The 19933-nt window shown below is 38.7% G+C and overlaps 3 long non-coding RNA genes and 1 other non-coding gene across 11 annotated transcripts in view; 3 read left to right on the forward strand and 1 right to left on the reverse strand.

Annotated features, from left to right (window-relative positions):
- LOC144283221 (uncharacterized) overlaps nt 1–19933 on the forward strand; it is a 310775-nt gene that overhangs the window by 128688 nt on the left and 162154 nt on the right. The gene's annotated exons all lie outside the window — the stretch shown is intronic.
- The window catches only part of LOC144283217 (uncharacterized), a 142112-nt gene that overhangs the window by 69062 nt on the left and 53117 nt on the right, over nt 1–19933 (forward strand). For all 4 annotated transcript variants that reach the window (XR_013351644.1, XR_013351642.1, XR_013351645.1 and 1 more), the window contains one exon: nt 17072–17189. This is a non-coding gene — a long non-coding RNA (uncharacterized LOC144283217). The remainder of the gene's footprint in view (nt 1–17071; nt 17190–19933) is intronic.
- LOC144283218 (uncharacterized) lies at nt 1470–17730 on the reverse strand. The gene is made up of 3 exons (XR_013351650.1): nt 17603–17730; nt 4587–4687; nt 1470–3538 (listed from the first exon to the last, which is right to left on the reverse strand). It is a non-coding gene; the product is annotated as an uncharacterized LOC144283218 (long non-coding RNA).
- Nucleotides 12261–12367, forward strand: LOC144283867 (U6 spliceosomal RNA). Its single transcript, XR_013352374.1, has one exon. It is a non-coding gene; the product is annotated as a U6 spliceosomal RNA (small nuclear RNA).

Consider the following 19933-nt stretch of genomic DNA (forward strand, 5'->3'; position numbering starts at 1 on the left):
AACACAGTGAATATAGAGAGGCCTGAGTACAGTTCCATCAACTTATTTATTGGGTTATGTTGGGTGAGACAGTTAAATTTTAATTTATTCTCATCACTTAGCTTTTATTTTCCTCATCTACATGGTGAGAATAATACTTGCAGGCCCTATATCATGGTTTGTGTGTGTGTGTTTGTGTGTAGTAAACATCACTGAGTTTGTCTTTTGAGGGTCTTCTCTAATTCCTGGATTTTCCTCCCAATTCTGCTCCCATTTCTCATCATCCATATGGTGTCTTCAGGAATGGAGAGAGTTCATTAGCCCAGTAGGGGAGGCAGGATAAACAATATTTTTTGCCAGGAGTTTTTGAATTGATAAGTGCAAAGAAAGTTAGTATCACTGCAGGGCCAGATATTTTAAGATATAACTCTTTGGAGCTGTTGGTAGCACAGTTTCCTGCCAAAGGGAGAAAACTTGTCAGCCATGAGAGGGAATCAAAGGTATGTGTGGAGAAGGCCAAGAAGAAGAGATACCAAAAAAGACTGCAAACTTCAAGGTGCTGGTTCTAAACATTCCTAAGGCCCTGCTATATCTGTGACCCTCATTCAGTCTGCTTGTTTAAACTTATTTGGAATTTGTAAAGTCATACTTTATCATTTTTTGCCTAAATTAATTGGAGTCCTGTTTCTGACACTTGAAAACAGGGCATCCAGAAATCAGTCCAGCCTTGTGGCCTTTTGTGAGTTATGTACCTTCCCTCTCTGAGCCTTGGTTTCCTTCACTCTAAAGGACACAATACTTGCATTTGAACACCTAGATGGTGTCTGATACGTGCTTGGTGATTCCTAGTAGGTAGCTGTTCTTACCATTAACAATATAGTCCTGTTTGTGATAGAATCTCTCTGACCCACTTACCGTCTGTCCTATTGTGCCTTGTGATCAGACCATCTGAGGAAAAGCAGACTGAATGGTGAGCCAGAAGTGCCATGAAGTAGGAAGTGTTTCTGACAGAGACTTCTGGAAAGCTCTCATCATACTCAGGCCAAAGGATTAATGGAATTTTGAATTGATTTGTAATGAGAAGAGAGATTAGCAAGGCTGACATGATCAGAATCTCTTGAAGAGTTCTAACTAGTCAGTCTCCAGGTACCAATTTAAATAATCTCTGTCACATTTCAAATAAAACTTTTGATTGCTACCTCCTTTTTCCTTACTTAACATATGCTATTAGCAGAAGTGGTAGGAGACAGAACATGAGGGAAATGATAGAAAATAGAGTAAGAGTTATAAGATAGACATTCTAAAGGCAAAGAATATAAACATAGAGCCATTCCTTTTTTCCCTTAAATAAGAAAGGACAAAAGCAATCTAGGGTAAAATATTAGTTTCAATGTAACACAATCACCTTATGCTTTTTTTAAATTAATAAGCTTTATTTTTGAGTGATTTTAAGTTCACAGCAAAATTGAGCAGAAAGTACAGAGTTGCCGTATCTCCTCCCGTTATCAACATCCAGAGTGTTATATTTGTTATAATCTTCCTTCACTTAGTTTTAGGCAGTTCAGTTTCCTCAATTTCTTTGCTTGGCTTTATCACTCATTTCATTTTAGCAGTGAATCATATTCCACTGTCTTGGATATACCACAGTTTATCTCCTATTGAAGGAAATCTTGTTTGTGTTCAAAGTTTACCAAATTTCAGCAATTATGAATAAAACTACTGTAATTATCAATGTGTAGGTTTGTGTGGACATAAGTTTTTGATTCATTTGGGTAAATACCAAGAAGCATGATTATTAGGTCAGATGGTAAGAGGATGTTTTTTGTTTCTTTCTTTCTTTTTTTTTTTAAGATTTATTTATTTGAGAGAGAAAGAAACACAGCAAGCAGAGGGAGAGGGAGACAAGCAAACTCCCCACTGGGTGGAGAGGTTAACCCTGGGCTCAATCCCAGGAGATTATGATCATGACCAGCTGAAATCAAGAGTCAGATGCTCAACTGAGCCACCCAGGTGTGTGAGGATGTTTAAGAAGTTGTAAGACGTTGCCAAAGCATCCCCTAGGGTGATTGTACCATTTTCCACTCCTGCCAGCAATGAATAAGAGTTCCTGTTGCTCCTCTGTCCCATCACCATTTAGTGTTGTCAGTTTTGGAATTTGGCCATTCTAATAGGGATATAGTGGTATCTCATCATAGTTTTACCTTACTTTTCTCTGATGATATATAATGTGGAACATCTTTTCATGTACCTATTTGTCATCTTCTTTGGTTAGGTGTCTGCTTGTATCTTTGGCCTCTTAAAAATTTCTTTTTAAGTTTAAATTCAATTTAATTAATGTATACTATATTATTAATTTCAGAAGTATAATATAGTGATTCATCAGTTGCATATAACACCCAGTGCTCATGACATCAAGTGCCCTCCTTAATGCCCATCACTCAAGTACCCCATCAAGCAACCCTTAATTTGTTTTCTAGAGTTAAGCATCTCTTATGGTTTGCCTCCCTCTCTGTTTTTATCTTATTTTATTTTTCCTTCCCTTATGTTCATCTGTCTTGTTTCTTAAATTCCACATATGAGTTAAATCATGTGGTATTTGTCTTTTTCTGAGTTATTTCACTTAGCATAATATCCTCTAGTTCCATCCATGTCATTGCAAATGGCAAGAATTTACTCTTTGATGGCTGAGTAATATTCCATTGAGTATATATACCACATCTTCTTTATCCATTCATCTGTTGATGGACATCTGCATTCTTTCCATAGTTTGACTATTGTGGACATTGCTGCTATAAACATTGGGGTGCATGTGTCCTTTCAAATCACTATGTTTGCATCCTTTGGATAAATACCTAGTAGTGCAATTGCTGAGTCATAGGGTAATTCTATTTTTAATTTTTTGAGGAACCTCCATACTATTTTCCAGAGTTGGCCATTTCTTAATCAGTCTTTGTTTTCTTATTATTGGTTTTTAAGACTTCTATGTATATTTTGGATAACAGTCCTGTATCAGATATATCCTATGCAAATATTTTCTTTGAATCTGGCTTGGCTTATTTTCTTGAGATTGTCTTTATAATCTATGTTTTTGAAATTGAAAATAAAACCATTGCTTTTAATGGGCTTGTACTGATATGCCTCAGGTTTAAGAACATCTCAAGATCATGTATAAACTTCACCGCTGCTCCATCATCCACCTCTCATTCTATGGACAGCAGTTGTCTATGGACCAACTCATGCATTCCAGACAGTCACCTCAATTATTACTGCCTCTTTCATTTAACATATTTGCCAAAATTAGAATAGGCAGAGATAGATGAAATGCAATATGGTCTTAAGTGATGTCAAACAGGACTAAGTTCAGCACTTATTTTTTAAACTTTATCAACATAGCGCAAGTATGAAATGAATTGACTTTGCCTTCTCCTGATGCAACAAAGAGAAATGCAGTTTCCTTCTTTATGCTGATAACCTTTTTGTATTCTCTAAGAGTGAATTTAAGAAGCAGTGTGAGTCCATTAGCATCTGACTTCCATAAGGAAAAACTCAGCATAAAATTCTGCAAAACAAAACAAAACAAAAATCACTGTATTTGGTACACATTCAATTTTAAGTGCCCTCAGGCAACAAGTCAATTTATTATGTCTTTTGTAGGGATTCAGTCACTGTGGATCCACAAATGGATCTATTCTCTTATTCAGGCATGCATTTTGCTCCTAATTCATTCTAATGGCTCCTGAGGATATCTAGTTCTTAAAATGAGATATTTGCTAGTTTATGTGTTGATGTTCTTTTATAGATGAGGCCAACAGCTGGTCATATATATACATACACATACTTCTGTGAGATAAAAGTTAAGTAAGATTAAATCTTTTTATTTCATATTTCCTGGTTCTGAACTGTGGAGTTTTAGACAAATACACATGCTTGAAAGCATTAAACCTCTGCTCAGGAAAAAAAAGAAAAATTAACTTTATCTCTAGACCTCTCTGCTACTCTCCACTATTAGAGTTAAATTTAATGCATGGCATATTTCCATTTTTGCTTCAGCTTCCAGGAAACAGAATATTATTAACTTTGATAGGAATTGACTATTTTACTTGACCCTAGCCTCTTGATAAGCCTCAATTGCTTCTGTGTTTTTTGGATAACTTTTTATTGTTATTTATTGTATTCAGAAGTATGTTTCATTTTTTAAGCAATTTAAATGATTTTTTAAGAAATTCAAATATTTATAACTTCTTTCAGCAGAAATTTATTGAGTACTATTCCAATAAGTTATTGTTTCTCAGCTCCACACTGACCCTTTACACTCAGCTTTGTGGTATTGGCTGGGGCTATGCAGGCCTCATGTGGCTCCATGTCAGGCTGGCTTCATGTTGGGTTCTACCAATAGGGGCCTACAGTGGGAGACCACCAGGCTTGAAGAGAAGGGATATTCTTCCTCCCAGCTTCCTGTTGACCAACAACCTTTAAGCTTTCTGTTCCCAGCATATCACCCAAGTAATACTTCATCCCCTAGCAGTTGTTTTTTCCCATAGTAAGCACTGGATCCAATGTGCAGTTAGTTCTTCCAGTGTGAGTAAAGCCCATTTCATCCCACTTACCATTGTGCCAGCCCCATCCTGTCATAGTCTCTTTTTGATGATCTGGGTGCCAAGCCCACTATTAGGAGTTGGTTGGACATTTAGGCAGACAGGGCCTGGGTCTGCAACAAGACAATTTGGAGTCAGGACAGCTAAGATAAAATGCAACTGACATCCTGTTCTGCAGCTTAGATAGGACCACACTAGCATTCCATTTTGTAGCCTTTGCAGAAATGACTTCTGCAAAATGACCTAAAATAAGACAATCACAGAGCATTTATCACTATTACAGGCAAGGGGCAGTTAAGACATGAGCCCTCAAATGTCAGCAAAAAAGACCATCAGCATGTAGACATTAACCTAATAGGTTGACAGATATGTGACCAAAGCCCTGATTGGAATGACTCAGCACATCCTGATTGCTTAAGATATTTCTGCTCATAAAACCCCGTAAGCTTAGAAATTCCAAGGGCAACGCTCTCGGGTGCACCTCTTCTCCAGGAGTTTTATGCTATCACTCAATAAACTTTGTTTTGCTGCCCACCACTGTTCATCTGGTCTACTTCCTCTTTCTTCGAAATGGTGTGACTAAGAGCTGTGGGCACTAAAGGCTGATGAATCCTGCAACATCACCATATTGCTTCTCAAAGCTCAGAGATACCAGCCATGGAGATCTCCCTCCACAGAGCCCAGAATTTCAACTCTGCAAGGACCCTCTCTAGGTCTCCAGGATTTATTAATTCTAGTGTCTCCTTTGCTCCCTCAGCCTGAGAGGTTGCTCACTGCAGTTGTTACTTGAGAATTTTCTTTGTATCGTTTCAGGTACCGAGTTAACTTTCTAGTAGTAGTTACTTCTTAATGTTAAATTCCCTTTCATCAAACTGGCATAGTTTCTGATGCCCAGTTAGCTCCTCACTAATGCAGGTACTTAACATGAATTAGGCATAGTTCTAAGGGCCAAGGAATGATCCTGACCCAGATAAATCTACTGCTTTCATAGAATTAATCTTATAGGATTGGACAGGTAACACACAGAAATATGAATTATGATAAATGGTACTTTTCCATTACTATGAAAAAAAAATAAAGCCAGGTAAGAGAGAAGAGAGTGCCCAAGGTGTCAGGAAGAGGCTACTGTTGTATGAGAATGGTAGAGAAAAGCCCTCTCTGGGCAGGCCTGGACATTTCAACATTTTTGAAGGAAGTGTAGGATCAAATTATATAGCTGTGTGAAGGAAAAATGTTTGAGGCAGGGAGAATAGCAAATGCAAAGCCCTGTGGGTAAAGCAGGCTTGCCATGACCAGGAATGGAAAGGCCAGTCTGTCTCTAGCAAAGGGAGCAAGTGGGGACGTGGTAGGAGATGAAAGTAGACAGGAAGCTGGAAGACCGGATCCTGTTAGGGCTCTGGGAGCCATAGTAAGGAGTATAACTTTTCTCTTCTTTTCTTTTTTAAGGATTTTATTTATTTATTTGAGAGAGGGAGAATAGGAGTGAGGGGGAAGGGGCAGAGGTACAAGTAGACTGCCTGCTGAGCATGGAGCCCAATGTGGGGCTTGATCCCAAGACCCTGAGATCATGACCTGAGCCAAAGTCATCAGATGCTTAATTGACTGAGCCACCCAGGCCCCTTCCTTCTTTTTTTTTTTTTTTTTTTAAGATTTTATTGAACTTTTCATCAAAGTGAAATTGTAAGCCACTGAAGGAGTTTTGAATATAGGAAGCACAAGCCAGTCCTCCATGATCAAAACTTAATTGAGCATGTACTTCGTACTAGGCACTCTTCTGAAAGCCAGTATTATAGCAGTGAATAAAACCAATTTATTCCTGCCCTTCCAGTGGTGAAGATAGACAAGGAACACCTAACTCAGCATATAATAGGTCAGATGATATGTGCTCTGGAGAGCAGGATCATGGTGCAAGAGAATCTGGAGGAGAGCCTAAAGAGAGCAAAACAAAGTAGGAAGGTCAGTTAGGAGACTACTGTGATAGGCAGGAGTTGTTGGTGGCTTGGACCTGATGGGGATGAAGATATTTTTTTAAATGTGGTCTGATTCTAGATATGCTTTATATGTTGAGATGGTAGGATTTTCTGATGATTTATAGAATAAATCAGAATAAAATACAGATCCTAGTCATGGCCTACAAGATTTTGCAAGGTCTTGTTTCTTTTTTTATTTAAAGATTTTATTTATTTATTCATGAGAGACACAGAGAGAAAGGCAGAGACATAGGCAGAGGGAGAAGCAGGGTTGCTGCAGGGAGCCCGATGTTGGACTCAATCCCAGGACTCTAGGATCATGCCCTAAGGCAAAGGCAGATGCTCAACCACTGAGCCACCCAGGTGCCTGCATGATCTTGTTTCTGCCCTACGTTTCTAACCTCCTCTCTTATTCCCACTTCCCCCAGTATACACTGTTCTTTTACTCTATTGAACACTTACCAATTTCCTAAAGAGCCATGCTCTCACGGTCTGCTAGTCATTGCACATACCGGTCCCCCCATCAGGGCCTTATTTACCTGGAGAGCTTTCTCCTCCTTCAGCCATGGCTTACATTTTCCCTATTCACAGAAGCCTTACCCATCTTCTGAAGATGAGGCTCTGTGTCTCTCCTATGAGCCTTACCACAAGGCCCATTTGATCTTCTACAGCTAATCAGACATCCAGACAGCTGTGCACTCTCTTACTGTAATCAAAATTCTCAGTCTGTTTACTCACCTCATTAACTCTATTTTGGGGAGTTGAGGAAGGGTCCTTTAGACCACAAACACAAAGGTCCAGGATCCAAAGCAGTAGAGATGGTTGGTGGCCATCATACCATTCAATGGATAGTTGGTGCAGACTTTCTTCAGACATTATAACAACTTTATAAGGGGATCCCTGGGTGGCTCAGTGGTTTAGCACCTGCCTTTGGCCTAGGGCATGATCCTGGAGACCTGGGATCGAGTCCCTCATCAGGCTCCCTGCATGGAGCCTGCTTGTGTCTCTGCCTCTCTTTCTCTCTGTGTGTCTATCATGAATAAATAAATAAAATCTTAAAAAAAAAAAGAGAGAGAGAGAAACAACTTTATACTAATGAAGAAGAATTGGATAAGTCATTAAAGTTTTTGTTTTGGAACCTAATGTTTTGCTGTCATGGCCTTAAAATGCCCTCATTTTCTCAAGATTTTAATTTATTATGTTCACTTATTTTAATGCTGTTTTTACTTCTTGATTGTGAACACGCAACAGCTTTTAATCACCAGCTCACGGCACGCTGTAGGAAGAGAAATGCTTCTTTTATTAAGACAACATGCAAAATATATCACATGCTCATTTCCCGAAATATGGAATGAGTATCTTCAAACCTTGGAAACACTTCAGTTCCATGAAATAAATCTCCCCAGACTGGTAAATTCCCTGAGATTATCATAACAGACTTGCTAAGTCGAACTGAGGAGGGATTTCTATTTTGAGAGAATACTGCTTTTGGCAGCCAGGAGAGCCTTCTGTAGACATCTTTTGGAGAATGGAATAACTCATCTGAATTCATCATAGCCAGAAATAAATATTCTTGGTGCCTGATGTAGGTGCATTACCGGAAGGATGGTAGTCTGGCTTAGTATTGCTTGCAAAAATTACTTATGGTTGGCACTCCCAATGTATTTTTTTTTAAATAAAAACCTCTTTTCATACTTGGTTAAACGTGTCTGTCTTGCTTTTCATTATTATTTGAAGTCTACCTTCAAAATGCTCAAAATAAGGTTGTTGTTGGACAGACCTCTATCTGAAATCCAGGAAATAGTTTTCATTTTGGCCCCAGTTAGAACCCACATCATGTATATTAATGCAATTTTCTCATTCTAAACTACTTTTTGTTCTCGTTGCAGCCAGGCTTTATTAACATGCATAAACCAATAAATCTTAATCTTTACTGGAGTGAGCTAATTGTGTCTTCTAATGAAGAGGTCTGAACTTAGTTTTTCAGATTTATGTTTATACACAGGCCACCTCATTGAAAGCAGACCAGCTTAAGGAGTGTCTTGTCAAAAAGTACATTGAATGAGTACTTTAAAAAAACTTTCCTTGCTAATGACATTTTAAAGACTTAATTCCTTAGATGTTATTTTTGCTGGAAGTATACAGATTCTTCCTACTAATATTTACAAATCTACTTCACGATATGCCATTTTCTATTGCTTTGAATGTGCATCTTACCCACAATACTCATTCTTATATGAAAATATATAGTCATTAACTTGTTTCATTACTTCCCTTAAATGACATCTCCATTCTTCCCTGCTTAAGCTAAATCCTCTGTCTCTTTCAGTTCAGGGAAAATCTTACCTTATAGCTTTACCTCATTTTGGCAGAATATTCTGTAGATCATGGAGATGCCACTACTAACTGTATTGTGTGTTCTAGGTGGAATCTATACTGGCCAATATTTCCTGCATGTCAAAGATTTGCCCACTCATAAAAATTAACATACTATTATCTTAATGGAAATTAGAGGCACTGGGATAAGTTTTCTTTGTTTGCTTGTTTTTACAACTCTGAGATGCATTGTAGGTGATGTTGTTTTGGCCTCTCCAGAAGCCAGTTACCTTGACCCATGTAATAGCACTCTAATATATCTGGGGATTTCTGCCAGTGATACCTACACTGTGGATCTGTAACTGACCAGAGTAAATGAGGTTCCGTACCTGAGAAGTCTTCATTGCCTTGGCCTTGGGCTATGATAATATTATCTTGAGTTCTAAGGGCCATTATGATGGGAAAGCATACTTGAAAATTAGGCCATTTCAGAAGAAAGAAGGCGTATGGGAAAGATTACTTCCTGACAGTATGGAACATCTGAATCCAAGTGTGTCAGAAGCTAAAGGATCTTAGGTTTTTCAATTACAAAGTCAATACATTTATTTAATTTTTACTTGTATTTATTTATTTATTTATTTATTTATTTATTTATTTGCTTAAGAAAGCATGGGTTAAGTTTTTGATTTTTGGAATTGAAAGAGCTCTGAATAACTATATGAGTCCCAGGTCTACAGATGAGGAAATTAAGCTGAGAATCGTCTAGGACACTGAAGAGCTAATAACAAATGAAACTGGGATTGGCATTTAGGTGTATCTGCCTCTATGGCCCATTCCCTCTGCTCTATTGTAGTGCATGACAATTCTCTAGTATGCTTTACCTGGAATATATGTATATATATATGTGTGTTTATTAATTTATTTTGGGGGAATAGATAAAGGCCTTGATTTGCAGTGATATCATTTTCTACTAGTATTTTGGTGGAAGAAAATATGAGGGACACAGATACATCTATGTTCCGAGTACTTGTAATAATAGAAGCTGCATTAATACTCACTGAATTTTCCAGGGATTAATATTCAGCACATGTGGTCTTCCTTAGTTTAAAGCACCTCGGTTGAAGTCAACACCATTCTTATTCATAGAAAGATCTGCTAGTCTTTGAGTCTGTGTTACTCTAGTATCTCATGTCCATAATCCCTATCTCCATCAATTTACATTATTTTCAGAAACACAAACAAAGGTTGAACTAGACCTTCACAAGGACATTTCTTTGGGAAATACTAGGAAAATTATGCCTACTCCCAGGCTGGATCAGAGACAACGTTGCAAGAAACATCTGAGTTTCATTCCTGGAATTGTCACTGAATTTCAGGGTGGCCTTGGACATAATCATTTTTCTCTGTTTCTCCTCAGGGAAGATAACAGAAGTGGGAGAGGAATGAATAGCCCAGAATTAATAAATTTATTCTTTGCCGAGCTTAAGTATTGCATTCCCATTTTCCTGAAATTACTGTGAATTTACAGGCCAGATCTCAGAGAGAGCCTTTAAAATATTAGAAATAGCCCTTTTTATTTATAGCCAGAAGAACAAAAACAAAAACCAAACAAATAGAAAACAAGCTTGGGGCACACACACAAAGCTACAGGCAGGTGGGCCATTCTGGTGAGTTGGTGTCACTTACTAAGACCTAATTAGCTAGACTGCCTTGGTGGCATTTTCAGAAAGGAAGCTGGAATCCTCTGCCTGTAAATGTCTCTGTTAGCTCAGTGTGCATGTTTTCATTGGCCTTTGGAGAAGACTCTCAGTCTATTATGGTTTTGTTGATGGCTAACAGTATTCTTGGCGCTGAGTGAGATATAGAAGAAGGTGGGATCCGCCCAAGGCACTGCAACCTAAGTTAGTAAAACAAATAATTCGCTATTAGCCTTGACCTTGCTGGAAATTGGGCTTAAATATCAGTGGTGCTAAATTCCAGAATATTTCTATTTATGCCCCTTTGGGATGGGCAGGAATGACATTGTGGAGCAACCGTATTTCTTGGTATGCTTCCTTTCTTCCATTTTTAGCATGTCCGTCTGTCTTCCATACTCCAGGGCTTTTTCCATCCCTGAGTTAACCACATACATGGTGTCTCAGCATCCACTTATTTTGATGTAATATTTACCCTCATTTTAGTTCATTATAGTAGAATTTCATTTATCTCTACCCACTGTAGTAGGAGAAAAAAGTGTTGGCTCAGATCAACCCTAAATAATTTTTTGTATGTGTGGGAATGAATTTTTTTTCTTATATATAATTGTGTGGATGCTGTAGCACTTCATTTTTTTTAAAGATTTTATTTATTTATTCATTCATGAGAGACACAGAGAGAGCAAGAGACACACACACACAGAGGCAGAGACACAGACAGAGGGAAAAGCAGGCTCCATGCAGGGAGCCTGACATGGGACTCAATCCCAGGTCTCCAGGATCACAACCGGGGCAGAAGGCAGCACTAACCCGCTGAGCCACCCGAGCTGCCCTACTGTAGCACTTCAAATAAAATTGTGAAGCTTGAATGTGAAGACCCAGCTAGACAGCAATTGAAAATTAGCCAATATCCTCTGCCCATGTAGTTATTTTTCCATATAAGTAGGGAAGAAAGATATTACATTGCAGACTCTCTGATATTCACACCTTTGGGAAGAGTGAGTGAAGTAGGGGAGGTGATCACAAGAGATTGAAGATGACCAGTGGAAAAGAGCCTGGTAAACTGAGGCAAGAAATATATAATTTGAAAGCCCATTTTTATGGCTGGTGTCAAGCCATTGCCAATTGGAAGCCTGTATGAGAAAGGACAAATAAAGCTGTTTATAAGTTAAAAAAATTGTTGGTCTTGCCTCTAATCCATACATAGCTCCTGCTGGTAAGCACTCAGAAGTGTGCTAGATTTGAGAGAGAAAGCTAATTGAAGTCTACTGGTAAGGTCTGTCAATATCAATGAAAATGTGATGGACTGTTACCACACCCAATAGCATGGATAAACCGTTCAACCATATGTTGAACAGAAGAAGACAGATACTAGAGACTAGGGATCGATTTACTTCATTTAAATAAAGTTAAAAAACAAATTATGTTGTTTTAAGTTTGCAAAGTATGACCTTCTGCAGGGGTGGTGACTGAAAGGGGGGGGTGATGGGGTGCTCTGGGCTGTTTCAAATGTTCTGTTTCTTGGTCAGGGTGATGGTTCTACAGGTGTGTCCCTTTGTGAAATACTTATAATTATACTTGTAATTTGTATATTATTCTTCATATATTTTATATTTAATTTAAAAAGATTATTTAAAATTGCTAATGTCTAACCAGAGAGATGTTTGCTTGTATATATATCATTATGGAGCTATTAAAAACTTCTAGTGCTCACTTGGGCAGCACATATACTAAAATTGGAACAATACAGAGAAGATTAGCATGGCCCCTGCACAAAGATGACACACAAATTCGTGAAGCGTTTCATATTTTTGGAGGGTATTATGCTGAGTGAAATAAGTCAATCAGAGAAAGACAATGATCATATGGTTTCACTCATATATGGAATATAAGAAATAGTGAAAGAGACTATAAGGTAAAGGAGGAAAACTGAGTGGGGAAAAATTAGAGAGGAAGACAAATCATGAGAAACTCCTAACTCTGAGAAACAAACAAAGGGTTGCAGAAGGGGAGGTGGGTGGGGAAAGGGGTGACTGGTGAGGGGCACTAAGGGGGGCACTTGATGGGATGAGCATTGGGTGTTATACTGTATGTTGGCAAATTGAATTTAAATAAAATATTTTTAAAAATTTAAAAACTAAGGAACTGTATATGCTTTTTTTTTTCTTCAAGTTAATAGCTGACTGACATTTGATTTCTGGGAGATATTTGTTGTCAATAATTTCTGGTTACAAAAAAGAAGCCAGTTTGTCTAGGCCTGATGGATACCTAGGTATTATGGGTTGATGTGTGCTTTCCTCACAATCAAAGATAGTTGAGCCAAGAGCTGAGTCCTCTCCTGAGGCAGGAGGTAGGGCTAGATTATGGCATTTCCATGGTAGATAAAAAATAATGATCTTTACTCCATTGCTTCTCAGGTCCTGAAATGCGTGGCAGCTACTGTCACCAGAGTCTGTCACCTTCCTTCATTCCACGGCTCACTTCTAACCAGCAATATCTAGGAGGAGAACCTACCCATTCCCTTCTCCAGCAGGAACATCCTCTCTCTCTCTCATACAACACACACACACACACACACACACACACCCACACACACACACGGGGAGTAGGCATTGGAAAGACCTGGTATATGAGAGCCAGAGAGAAGAAGTAGGACAGAGGAATAGGAAGGAAGACAAGGCAGGAAGGAAAAGGGAAAAGTGGAGTTGGGAAAAAAAAGAAAGAAAAGAAAAGTGGAGTAGGTCAAGAGAGATGTGTCAAAGTATCTGAAGGTTGTCAACTTCCAGATAATGAGAAAAGGGTAAAGTCTTTACACCGTCCTATTTTTTAAAAATGCTTCAAATATACTTACTATATGCTAGGACCTGCCTCTGTGCTATATGTCCTGTATCATTCTATTTAATTTTAATCATACAGATGATAAAAACTGAGGGATCAGGAGGATGAACACAGTATGTTTAATTCTGGTCTAACCCTTCCTTATTCACTAAGCTAAACCCTCTTAGCAGAGCCCATTGACTATAAGAATAATAATGTGATGTGTTGAGTGCCTACAACATCCCAAGTACCTCTCATTCACCTTTTATTTTCTTTTAGCTTTATCATGGTGAGAACACTCCACATGATATCTGCCCTCCTAACAAAATTTTAAGTATAGAGCATATGATTATTGACTGTAGTGCAATGTTACACTGCATGTATCTAGAACTTGTTTTGCTTAACTAAAACTTGATGCCCTCTGATGAGTGATTCCCCATTTCTGTTCTCACTCCAGCCCTTAGTAACCACTAGCCTATACATTGATTCTATGAATTGGACTGTTTTATTATTTCACATCAATGAAATTGTTCAGTATTTCTTTCTGCAACTAGCTTATTTCACTTAGCATAAGGTCTTCAAGGTCCATCCCTGTTGTAACACACAGCAGAATTTCATTTTTAAAAGATGAATGAGGAAAAAAAAAATAAAAGATGAATGAGGGATGTCTGAGTGGCCCAGTGGTCAAGCATCTGCCTTCGGCTCAAGGCGTGATCCTGGAGTCCTGGGATCAAGTCCCACATCAGGCTCCCTGCATAGAGCCTGCTTCTCCCTCTGCCTATGTGTCCGCCTCTCTCTGTATGTGTCTCTCATGAATAAATAAATAAAATATAAAATCCTAAAAAAAAAAAAAGATGAATGATACTCTATTGTGTGTAAATACCACATTTTCCTTATCCATTCATCTGTCAAGGGACATTCAGGTTGTTTCCCCATCTTGGTTTTTGCGAAGAATGCTTTAGTGAACACAGTTGTGCTAATGTCTCTTTGAGATCCTGATTTCAGGTCTTTGGGATAAATACCCAGAAGTGATATGGGTGTAGTATGTAGTAGCTTTATTTTTAATTTTTTGAGGAACCACCATACTGTTTTCCATAGTGGCTGCACCATTTTACATTCTTAAAACTGTGCACAAGACTGAGAGTTTGCCCACATATACATTTGTCCTCACCTCAACATACTTCATCCTAAATAATTAGTTTTTGTTCATGCTGATCAACATGTGCATATGGCTAAGTCTGGCTATCTGTGCCCATTTGTATTGGCTACTTGTTACTGGCTGTGACCTTATCATCTGGGATTCCAGCTGGAGCTGGGCGGGACTGCCTGGAGCCACTCCAGGCCACATGGCCCCTCTGGTCACTCTGGTCTGGACTCATTCCTCCTTGCCATCTATCCTTCCCACCAGGACTTATCTGGAACTTAACCAACTCCCAAAGGGAAAGATAGATCACTGGACAGATGACCATGAGCCTTTAACTGGTTACCCTGATTTGTGTGTATTGGCTTTGAGGGAGGATTCTTGTGGTTTCTTTTCACTCTGAGTTTATATTTTAAGCAAAGATTAGATTTGCTACACACTTCTCACTGACACATGAAGGTTTTGGGTGTGCATCATTGGATAGCATCCCACAAAACCAATGAGCTGTAGAAGTCAATTGTGCCATGTATATGTGATCAACTTGGAAATTCACATTTGAATGACTAAAATAGCTAAAAAATTTTGTAGAGATTAGTTACAGAATCATCACAAGTATTTGAGTATCCTAGACCTGCAAGTATTAAGCCAGGTAATTGTGTGGATTCAGAAGCTGGAATGAAGAAACAACAGATCAGGCTGTCAAAGACTGTACTAAAAACCAAGCCTATGCTGAATTAAGTAATTAGTAATAGGAGTGCAAGTGGACACATATAAGCGGAGAGAGATGGTCACTTGGTAGTGTGGGTAAAATGATCTTTCCTTACATCTATGTAATTGATCATTTCTATATATTTACAAATCAGATACAGTGATAATTGGTTGTTTGTGTAAAGTGTGTCTTTAGTGACCAAATAAGTTAGGAAATGCTAGTTAAAGAAAATATGTATAGGTTTCTCTACAGTAGGATCTTCCTAAGATCCTACTAATTTGGTAATTAGTTTTTGCTAATTTGGAAGCTCCAAGAGAAAAGGTAAATTTTCTGGTAGCCCACGTTTTGCACCTTGAAAAATTTTTATATACAGTATCTTCTGGAACTAGTCTTTAGAAAGGCTGGAAACAATGGTTTATTTAACATTTTCCAAATCATCTATCATTTCACGTTCTCCTTTCTTTTAGGTCTGGTGGAGAAAATCTAGGTAGCATAATGTAGTGGAAAATTCAGCAGAGAGTAGCCCAAATCCTAGGCTCATCACTCAGGGCTATTTTGCTTTCACCTTCTATGAAAATAAATCCACCCCTATTGTCCTCAACAAAGTGGGTCTACTTGAGATTCAGTGACCTAGAGATTTCAGGATTTCAGATTTCCTTAACCAGGGAACAGATCCAGCCATAAATCCTTTAGATGCATTCCCAACAAGCATCTTTCCTTTTATTTTCTCAAAGTACTCAGCTCTGAGCCCTTACCTTGTGGGGTTTTTTTTTGTGTTTGCCTAGGGCAACCAAAGGAAATGAAGCAGATTAGTCCTAGAAAGGTCCTAAAGAGGACACATGTATTCAAGTCTCCTAGTTTACAGTTGAAGAATCTAAACATTCTTTGGAGTTTGACTTTCCCTTGGATTATAGTCCTGGTTAGTATGAGGGGCAGTAGGGGATGTATTAAGGTCATCTGACTCAGTCTATGCTGCTTCCTGTGATGGCGTACAGAGACCCTAGGATCACCCTGAGGTTTGATTCCCTTGACACAGGGCTAATCAGTGGGAAATGCCCAGGGGGAATTCCTCACTTTCACCCAGATCCTCTTTTGTCAGGCATGGTAACACTCAACTAAAATATAGTTGCTCTTATCTCTTGGGGAAAAATATTCAACAATTTAAAACTCCATTTGTTTATTAGGGATTTATCTAACTCTGTCCCAGAGCTATTTAAAAAAAATTTTTTTAAAGCCCTATGAACAGATCTAGATGCTGTTACATCAGGGATCCCAGGAAATGATTGAGTTTAACACTCGATGGTTACAGAATAAGGGCTAGGGAAAATGCATGGTGTCTCGAAACCTCAGGCAATTTAACTGTGGCTGCTAAGGCATCCACAGAAAGAGTTTTTCAATTGGTATATTTATACTTTCTTTACTTAGTATTGATTCTAAATAAGGATAAAACCCATCCTTGATGGGAAGCCCTATGAGTAAGAACAGATGAATTAAAGTTTGTTTTATCTTCCCACTTTCCTTTCACTGTAGCCAAAAAAAGCCTTCCCTGTAGAGGCAAATGGGATGTATTCTAGAGGAAGCAGCCACTGCTTTCAGAACAACTAAATGATGAAGTAGTAGGAGAATCCAGGGCCAAAGGGATGGTGGGTTCTAGTGCAGGTCTAGGTCTCCCTAAACCTTTTGTCTAGAAAGTTGGGGGAAATAGGCCATCTTAAAGGTTCACAGTTCTCCAAATTTCCCCTGCCCAATCTGTATATGGATGCCCAGGCTTGTCAGTCTCCAAACCCTGTATTCCTCTTAAAACACCTGCTTTTGAGCCACTTTTAAAACAAGCACTCTCTCTCTTTTAGGTCTTGCAACAGATTGACTTCATCATACATATTTGCTTATTGATTATTTGTGGAACTGAGAATAATCTGTATATCTTGCCTTATGGCAGAAAATGAATAGAGAGAACGCGTGATCAAGGTAGGATTATTTTAGGCATCAGCTGCTCATTGTGTGTGTAGGTGTATCTGGGTGTGGGTCTGCGCGAATAATCTACAAACATCATTAAGTCAGACTTGCTCAAACAGAAATTGTAATGCGTCTCCAAACTTAAGGTAGGGCTCAAGTTTATCTTTCCTTCAGCTGTACAACAAGGTATGTGAATATGCAGAAAGATTGTCTGGACTTTAAAAAACCATCTTTTCCAACACTCTGGAAATTCTATTCTCATCTATGTGTAATCCACCCCATCTTGCAGCTAATTTTCTATATCCTGATACGTAGGCTACTTCCACCCACCCCCACCCCTAACAAATGGATACCGCTGAGCTTTGCTGATAGTTTTCACTTCTTGGAGCCCCTTCTTCGCCTTTCTCTTCTGTTATCCCACTTACCTTATATGGTTCCTTTTAAGTGTCCTCATCCTCCATCATCCAAGTTCATTGTTCTTATTCCCAGAGTTCCACAGGAATTTACTCATGCCTCCAACAGAGTGCTTATTTCATTCTGCCTGACATTCTAGTGAGATGTTAAAAGAGGGATAGTGAGAGAGTAGAAAATGAACAGGCTTTGGAAGCAACAAAGAAGGTTTTAGCCCTGGAAAATTCTAGCTGTAAAATGTTAAGCAAGGTTATTGAGTCTGTTTGAATCTTAAGTTTTCTTCTCTCTAAAATGGACATAACCATCACCCTGCCAATTTTTGTCAGGTAAAATGAGCTAATATATGTAAAGAGCTTATTACAAGGTGGATAACAGATCTAAGCTGCTATTGCCAGTTATAATGATTTAGGCATTTTTATCTTTGTGTCATTTTCTTAGTGTTTTCACATTGTCTAGAAGACTGTTTCAAAATTGTTTGTTGAATAAAGAAATAATTCCCTTGATACATATAAGTTCCCTTTATACCTATAGAGCTGCTGCAAAATTTCATATACCACCACTAAATAAATAAGGGAAATAATTGTTTGATAAGGTAAGCAGAAATGAGAAAAGATGATGATGCAGTTGTTCTGAACTATTTAATTTATTCACCAAAGTAGCAATTCCACGGGGTAACACTGGGGATTTATTTACTGAATCGAGTCTAACCAGAGAATTTTCAGTGCATTGGGCTCAGTATTTGGAGGAGAGCAATCATCAGCAATAAGAACTGATAATTATTGATCATTAGTGATTATGCCTGCATGTGGGCATAGTGGTTTTAATAGAGGCAGTACCAGCAATAACTTTTTGAGGTAGATAGTAATGTCCTCATTTTACAAAAATGAAAATGAAGCCCACAGAAATGGAAAAACTAGTCTAAATTTGTTAAGGTATAAGTGGCAGACACTGTACTCAAACCCAGGCACTCTGGCTCACCAAATCCACTGTGACTACCATGCCTCAGGCAGTTTACACTCTAGTTGAACAGAGTCCATCAGTGCAGAGAAATACATGCTCCAATCCAAGGAACTCAAGGCGATTTGAAGCATTGAGAGGGTGCCATTTGAAAAGCAATGATTTGCTAGGCTTTCTTTTTATTCCCCTAGCTACTTCCTTAGTTCTATTTTAAAGTTTTTTGACAAGTGATTGGTGGATTTTCCCCTCACTTTCTCATAGAAATACTGTGATTCATTTAGCTGGAGGTTTCAACTGAGGGAAAGTACCAGCCTTTGGTCATATTTACTCCTTGGCTGTCTGTAGGGGTTGGATGTGGTCATGCGAAGAAATCAAATACTTGATTGTATTCAGAACAATGCTGCTGCTGGCCCCAAGGAGCAAGTAGATAGCCCTTCAGCTCTCTCCAGTTTCTCTGATAGAGTTCTGCAAACAGTGCAGTGGCTTTTCTCACAATACTTTCTATACAAACTTTGATTCTTTCAAGGCTGGCTCTGGAAAAACCAGAGAAGATGGAATTAGTATAGCAGCAACGGGTGGCCAGACTTACTCAGATCCTACAGGGACATTTCTCAGAGCCACTTCAAGAAGCCGTTAGAGGAAAGTAAGGAGAAAGGAAAATCACATAGGGATCTCTCTCTCACTCACCTGGTACAGGACTTGATATTGCCTCATGATAATGGCCCATATTAGATTCTTTGTAGAGAAGAGCTTTTGGTGGGTTAAGGATTTTGGGTTTCTGTTACATTGATTTATTAGTACTTTGTTTTAGAGTACTAATGCATTCACACTTGATTGCTACTTGGCAGAGAGAGAGAGAGAGAGAGAATAAGAGAGAGAAAGAGAGAGAGAGTTCTGATAGAGAGATGGGGGAAGGAATCCAAAGCATGGTGGAGACAAGCTAAGGCATGCCGTAAGGCATAGATGAACCAAGAGGAAGAACATCTTTCACAGTTGGGAATGAAGGGATTGGGAAATAAGGCAAATCCCCTTTTACCTTAGGCTGGTCCAGTTGTCTTGCTTACAAATCTCCCTCCTTCCTGTCCTCTCTCCCTTCCTTTCTTCTCTAGACACAGTACAAGGCAAATCACCAAAAGAAATACAAAGAGAAAGGAGACCTGATTCCTCCTCCTTCTAATTCACAATCTAGCAAAGGACATGTGTGTGCAATTAGGTCTACGGAGGGCCTGGTTTTAGAAGGAAGGTATACACACAGTGCCATGGAGTCACGGCACTTATTTTCTTTTTATCTAGATCCTAAGAAAGTGAAATAGAAGGAGGGGCAGGCATGGTTGGGACTCAGGGTGGAATTTCTCCTGCTCACCTTCTTGTTGGTGGAGTTGTCTCCA

Source organism: Canis aureus, chromosome 14, assembly GCF_053574225.1.
Source record: "Canis aureus isolate CA01 chromosome 14, VMU_Caureus_v.1.0, whole genome shotgun sequence".
Lineage (NCBI taxonomy): Eukaryota > Metazoa > Chordata > Mammalia > Carnivora > Canidae > Canis > Canis aureus.